The 7,634-nt window shown below is 43.0% G+C and overlaps 1 non-coding gene across 1 annotated transcript; it reads right to left on the bottom strand.

Annotated features, from left to right (window-relative positions):
- Positions 1 to 534: 534 nt before the first annotated feature.
- Positions 535 to 606, bottom strand: Trnap-agg (transfer RNA proline (anticodon AGG)). The gene has a single exon. It is a non-coding gene; the product is annotated as a tRNA-Pro (tRNA).
- Between the last annotated feature and the right edge of the window lie 7,028 nt (positions 607 to 7,634).

The following is a 7,634-nucleotide window of genomic DNA, read 5'->3' as shown; positions in this document are numbered from 1 at the left end:
TAAAGCATTTCTTTGGTATTCAGCGAGGTAAGATAATCTGGAAGGCGTATGAAGTATCGAAATAAACAGTACTTTATGAAGGGAACAAAATTTTGGTCTCATCTGACTGAATATTTATGAGTAATTCCTTTATTATCCTTCTAAATTAATTATTCAAAAATATTGTTTTATTAACATTTTATAATGACTGAATGACGCTGTGTCATTTAACAGCTAACTAAACTGGAGCATTGTGCACATTTGATGTCTAATCCTCAAATTGACACATGGAATTAAAGGCAGTGCCCAAGAACAGCCACAAGAGGTAGTTCTCTTGATGGTAATTGCGGGCTGTATTAAGTATCAGCCTCTGGAACAAAGATGCGAAAGTCTTGTAAAAAGCAAGGAAAAGGAGGCGCCTAAAATTAACGACTTTTTATGACAGATCTTTAAATAAGAAAGCGAAGGTTTATGAAAGAATGTAATGGGGCAATAACAACACAGTATTCAGAGGAAACTCTAGAGCAATTATTTTAAAAAAGAGAGTAAAAGGCAGGGCTCGTCCGGGATTTGAACCCGGGACCTCTCGCACCCTAAGCGAGAATCATACCCCTAGACCAACGAGCCGGCATGCCAGAGTTCTGGGCTGGTGAAATCAAAGCTGTAGAGAAAGTTCGTGCCAGCAACAGGTTCCAAGGCTGTTGCTCTCGTACGTCTTGAAAGTCGTCTCGTTACGGTTGCACCTACGTGCTGAAGTTGATCGCACATCTTTGCACGAAACTAGCAGATGGTCGAGTGTGATTCAAGTAGCAATGATCGCACAATAAGAGCTGCTTATATAAATAAACAGTGGCTGCAGAAATATCAGCTGAGATGAATCTATATACTCACCACTGTTGTCCTTGGCGGCTGGGCTTCGCGCCTGTTATCTGGTACCGATGGCTCCAGATATCAACGCGAGCCGTCAGTGTGTGTATTTATATACATAGGATGCGCCTTTTTAATCCATAATGAGGAAAAACTCGGAATGGATATGATATACAGGAAAATTTATATATGGAAGTTGTAGGTGGCATTGCTACTTATTTCTGTGACCTTGACCGTGATTTTGAAGACAACTGGGACGTTAAATTGATTTTCTTTAAATGGGAACCCTCATATTCGATTTAAGATTTAAGAATACTGCCAAATTTAACGTATAAAACGCTGCTTCATTCAAGGTCATGACAAGGTTCGCTGAAGGTCAAATAGGAAAATGTTTTTAGTACTAGTACTGATTTACTCAACAGAAGAGAGGAGAGAGTCAGTAAAATACCGTGTTAGATACAAACTGGAAGGGGAATCCCTAGGAATGAGAGGCACTAACACTCCCTCAGTGACTTGCGAATCAATTATTTATGTTTTATTTGTGTTTGTTGTGCCTTGCAGTACCACAAGAACACTTATATGTTGTGGTGTAAAGTTTTGTCAATAAACATGTTAATTAAAACTTCAAGCTCTAATCTCTCTTCGGTCTATCAAATCAGACGTCACAAATAGGCGTTTCCATGAAACAAAACTCTCCTTCGAATGACCTTCGATAGTAACCTTCAACATCATGGTTATTGGTACTGATCCGTGACCCATTATGGTCCTTCCAATTTGTACCTAACATCGTATTTTTCTGTAGCCTTCCGAGGTCATCCCTGCTATGTAGAGGGTAGTCCATTGATAGTTACCGGGCAAAATATCTCACGGAATAAACATCAAACGGAAAAACTACAAAGAACGAAATGGCTCTGAGCACTATGGGACTTAACTTATGAGTCATCAGTCCCCTAGAACTTAGAACTACTTAAACCTAACTAACCTAAGGACATCACACACATCCATGCCCGAGGCAGGATTCGAACCTGCGACCGTAGCGATCGCGCGGTTCCAGACTGTAGCGCCTAGAACCGCTCGGTCACCCCGGCCGGCCTACAAAGAACGAAACTCGTCTAGCCTGAAGGGCCATAGGTCAAACGGATATCAACTGCTCTTTTTTTTAAATAGGAACCCACATTTTTTATTACATATTCGTGTAGTACGTAAAGAAATATGAATGTTTTAGTTGGACCACTTTTTTCGCTTTGTGATAGATGGCGCTGTAATAGTCACAAGTACGTGGTATCCCATAACATTCCGCCAGTGCGGACGGTATTTGCTTCGTGATACATTAACCGTGTTAAAATGGTCCGTTTACCAATTGCGGAAAAGGTCGATAGCGTGTTTATGTGTGGCTATTGAGATCAAAATGCCCAACGGGTGTGTGCTATGTATGCTGTTCGGTATCATGGACGACATCATCCAAGTGTCCGGACCGTTCGTCGGATTTAAGGAAACAGGAAGTGTTCAGCCACATGTGAAACGTCAACCACGACCCGCAACAAATGATGATGCCAAAACATGTGTTTTAGCTGCTGTCGCAGCTAACCCGCACATCAGTAGCAGACAAATTACGCGAGAATCGGGAATCTCAGAAACGTCGGTGTTGAGAATGATACATCAACATTGATTGTACCCGTACCATATTTCTATGCACCAGAAATTGCATGGCGACGACTTTGAACGTCGTAGTTCTGCCACTGGGCACAAGAGAATTTACTGGACGATGACAGATTTTTTGCACGCGTTCTATTTAGCGACGAAGCGTCATTCACCACCAGCGGTAACGTAAACCGGCATAATATGCACTATTGGGCAACAGAAAATCCACGATGGCTGCGACAAATGGAACATGAGCGACCTTGGCGGGTTAATGTATGCTGCGGCGTTATGAGAGGAAGCATAATTGGCCCTATTTTATCGATGTTAATCTAAATGGTGCAATGTATGCTGATTTCCTACGTAATGTTCTATCGATGTTACTACAAGATGTTTCACTGCATAACAGAATGGCGATGTACTTGCACAATGACGGATGTCCGGCACATAGCTCGCGTGCGGTTGAAGCGGTATTGAATAGCATATTTCATGACAGGTGGATTGTTCGTCGAAGCACCATACCATGGCCCGCACGTTCACCGGATCTGACGTACCCGAATTTCTTTCTGCGGGGAAATCTGAAGGATATTTGCTATCGTGATCCACCGACAACGCCTGACAACATGCATCAGCGCATTGTCAATGCCTGTGCGAACATTACGGAAGGCGAACTACTCGCTGTTGAGAGGAGTGTCGTTACACGCATTGCCAAATGCATTGAGCGTAACGGACATCATTTTGAGCATTTATTGCATTAATGTGGTATTCACAGGTAATCACGGTGTATCAGCATGCGTTCTCAGAATTGACAAGTTCACAAAGGTACACGTATCACATTGGAACAACCGAAATAAAATGTTCAAATGTACCTACGTCCTGTATTTTAACTTAAGAAACCCATCTGTTACCAACTGTTCGTCTAAAATTGTGAGCCACAAAGCGAAAAAAGTGGTCCAACTAAAACATTCATATTTCTTTACGTACTACACGAATATGTAATAAAAATGGGGGTTCCTATTTTTTAAAAACCGCAGTTGATATCCGTTTGACCTATGGCAGTGCCATCTAGCGGGCCAACCATAGCGCCATCAGGTTTCCCCCTTCAAGCTAGACAAGTTTCGTTCTTTATAGTTTTTTCATTTGACGCTTATTTCGTGAGATGTTTGGCCTGGTCACGATCAATGGACCACCCTGTATATGTGTACCGCTTAACTTTGCCGTACTGTATTTCCAGACCTTCATCTGAAGTCACATAATGGGTGGAATAAGATCTACTCACTCTGTTTGTGCTATGATATGCTGAGCTGACAGTTAAATTAGCAATTGAGTGAGTTACTGTATTAGGAACGAGTGGCGCTACAGTTAACTTATTTGCGGAATTTCCATTACTATAGTGACGATTACGGCAGGCGGAGGTGTAAAAAACGAAAGTTGAAACATTGTGCACAGCATAAATTTTTAGAAGCTCTAAAATTACATATTCTTCAGTAAAGTCCCTCTTTCTACTACAGTTAGCTTCATTTGGGTTACCGCTGGTACAGGACTGTAAGGCTTAGTGGGATGGAATTGCTTTTCGGCCGATTGCTGAAAAATACGCACGAAAAGTTTTTTGCTTGCTGTTACAAGAAATATTCACGGGGTTTATCTCCTACGACGTAAATTTTTTTAAAATCAATCTTTGCGCCAATGTTCTGGATTAAAATCCGAACATCTGAAGTTAGGTCATGGGACCATGGTGATGGTGATCCATCCGCTGGATTAGGACGTTAAAATCGGCGGCCCGCTTGGTGATCTGACTCAGAGTAGAGGATCCTCCTCTGAACAACTTGAGGAAGGGAACCTGTGGTCGGAGAAGCCAGCTTAAAGAAATAATAGGAATAAAATAACATTACTGTGTACTTTTTTATTTACTTTAGTTACACTTAACTGGCCGGCCGCGGTGGTCTCTCGGTTCTAGGCGCGCAGTCCGGAACCGTGCGACTGCTACGGTCGCAGGTTCGAATCCTGCCTCGGGCATGGATGTGTGTGATGTCCTTAGATTAGTTAGGTTTCAGTAGTTCTAAGTTCTAGGGGACTGATAACCACAGCAGTTGAGTCCCATAGTGCTCAGAGCCATTTGAACCATTTTTTACACTTAACTGCAAAAACCATCACTGACACGATGACTGTAAGATTTGTACTGTATCTCACAAAATGTGCTGAAACTGACGGTCATCAACATCAGTGCAAGCATGACATCGGTGAACAAGGTTCTGACTCAGCCTGACGAATATCCCTGGTGTATTTCGAATCACATCACAGGCAGCTACAATTCTGGCAACTAATTCCGTATCCGTAGCCGTTGGGGACTCATGGACAAGTGAATTTAGATATCCCGACAGAAAATAATCAAAGAGATTAAGGTCAGGTGACCTCTCAGGCCATGGAATAGGACCTCCCCTTTCAATCCAGCGACCAGCAAATACAGCATTGGGAGATAGACACACGAGATAGATACACACTTGACACTTTGTAACAGGTCGGAGGAAGGCAATGTAAAACCACCTCCACTAGAACCTCGTTAGCCGCGGCGGCTGCAGTTCATTTTATCTCTGTTTTTCCCGGTGCCTTCTCTCAGTGGCGCGCCGATAGCCGGTGCGAATTTAGCTTACAGTTTTCGTAGGTGATCGCTGGCTCAGAGATTTTGAAATAGGCTGGCAGTGGCATGTGAAGTGAGAAGCGGCAGGAGGACTGCAGTGTTTCTTTTGGCCGTCAGTTCCGTTTGTGCTGAGATCGACTAGTTACCCCATTGAGTAGCAGCAATCGTATTGCTGTATCGACTGTGTTCTCCTACAGCCTTCAATGGATTTGCGCTTCCGTTTATCCATGCTGTGCAGACCTGGACGTTTGCAGTTTCGCCCTTATCGTTTTCGCGTATGCAAGGGCCGCTGCTCGAAAATTTAGCCATCAGTATTGCCTCTGTTGTTGGAGCCTTATGGGTCGCTCGAATATTTTACTTTATTGTGATTAATAAAATTTTGGAAATTTGTAGTACGTTCTTACGGGACCAAACTGCGTAGGTCATCGGTCCCTAGGCTTACACACTACTTAATCCAACTTAAAGTAACTACTCTAAGGACAACACACCCACCCACACCCACACACCCCCACACCCACACTCCCACACACACACCCACCCCCCCACAAACACCCCCCCACACCCCCACACCCCCCCACACACACCCCCGCACACCCCCACACACCCCCACACACCCCCACACACCCGTGCACGAGAGAGGAGTATAACCTCCGACAGTGAAGCCGCACGCACCATGGCAAGGCGCCTAAGACCGCAGGGCTACTCCTTGCGGCTATTGTGATTAATCTTGGCAGCAACCGTGTTGTACTTTTGTATTTATTTTGTTGGTGGAAATTTTGGGTATAAATTAGTGACTGTCCCTGCGTTGGCGGGAAGTGTACCTCTCAGACCTTTACTTTCTGCGGATTACCAAGGCCATAAGCTGTGCAGCACTTTCAAATTCAGTGGTTTACTAGTGAAACTTAACTTTCGCCTCATGTGTATGGCAAATTTGGTGTTTGAGCTTTAGTGTTTGTTGAAGCTCCTTTTGCAGTTTCATTACCTGCATCATGAGTCGTCTGGCATAATTCCTTTTCACTGAGTTTGAGATTCTTTTTACGTTTGTAAGGTTTCTAATTTTACCTTTTAATCATTTTAAGGGGAATGCCCAGTATTAATTTGTATATTTTGAAACTAGGATCTATATGATTGTCAGCCATGAGGACAGATTCAAGGAGACACTCTTTGTAATGTCTTTCGAGGCAGGTGTCTTAATTTTAGGCTACCACTTTTGCTTTCTCTCGTAGGGCCTCCAGTGAAATCGTATGACTGAGGAAAAGTCGTTTCAACATGTTGCCACTTTATTTACGGCCGTCCACCTGCCGTCTGCTCAAACCAATGCTGTTCACAAGCACTGCCGATCACTGACTGTAATACGCCCCTTGCTCTGCAAGTAATGTCTTTGCCCTATGCCACACACCTCTCTCTTCAATCATAACACAAGGTTTGCGGTTAAATACTACTTTTCATGCTGTACATTATACTGTCTCCATAGCATCTAAATCTCTAAGATAACAATTGAAAATTTGTCACCAAAATAATGTAAAAAGTTATAGTTTTGCAGGCACAATAAAACTGAAACATTTCTACACACCACTAGGAGATGGCACTGGTTCATCTACATATACATCTCCACGGATACTCCGTAAATCACACTAAAGTCCCTGTGAGAGGGTCGATCGAGCCACCTTCACAATAATTCTCTATTATTCCAATCTCGAGCAGCGCGGGGAAAAAACGAACACCTATATATTTTCGTGCGAGTTCTGATTTCCTTTATTTTATTGTCATGATCGTTTCTCCCTATGTAGGTCAGTGTCAACAAAATATTTTCGCATTTGGAGGAGAAAGTTGGTGATCGAAATTTCGTAAGAAGAATCCGACGGAACGAAAAATGCCTTTTTTTTAATGATGTCCACCCCAAATTCTGTATCATGTGAGTGACACTCTCTCCTACTTTCTACTTTTAAAACACCTTTCGGCGTATACTGAGATGTTTCGAACTAATTTATGTAAGAAAGTGAGGAAGAAATGAAAGAAAACTTAATTGTATGTGAGTGCCACGAATTGACTGTTACATTACATGTTCACTAACAAACTTTTCTTGAGTGTGTCATGGAGTGAGGGAATGTGACTGCCAATGACGATTCCTGCGTCATAGGCACTCGAACAGTCGTCCTCACGAGACGTGCTCTTGAATCACTGCCACGAAGAAAGATCACAAGGACTACCCCATACTATGTGAATGTTCCGTGAACTCTTATGACAATGAGGGATGGAATTACTGACCGGATACAGCCAAAAATTGCACTGTGTCCAAGGTTACCGACTACATTTATCACAAAAAATGATATACTGGGTATTTCTGGAGTGTTTAATATTGTGACTAAAGCCCCTAGTTTCATTTAAGTCGAAACCGAAGATAAGTACGAAATACACTCCTGGAAATGGAAAAAAGAACACATTGACACCGGTGTGTCAGACCCACCATACTTGCTCCGGCCACTGCGAGAGGGCTGTACAAGTAATGATC

This window comes from Schistocerca nitens, chromosome 4, assembly GCF_023898315.1.
Source record: "Schistocerca nitens isolate TAMUIC-IGC-003100 chromosome 4, iqSchNite1.1, whole genome shotgun sequence".
Lineage (NCBI taxonomy): Eukaryota > Metazoa > Arthropoda > Insecta > Orthoptera > Acrididae > Schistocerca > Schistocerca nitens.
Note: the sequence above shows the minus strand (reverse complement) of the source record. Positions and strands in the feature narration are given on the sequence as shown.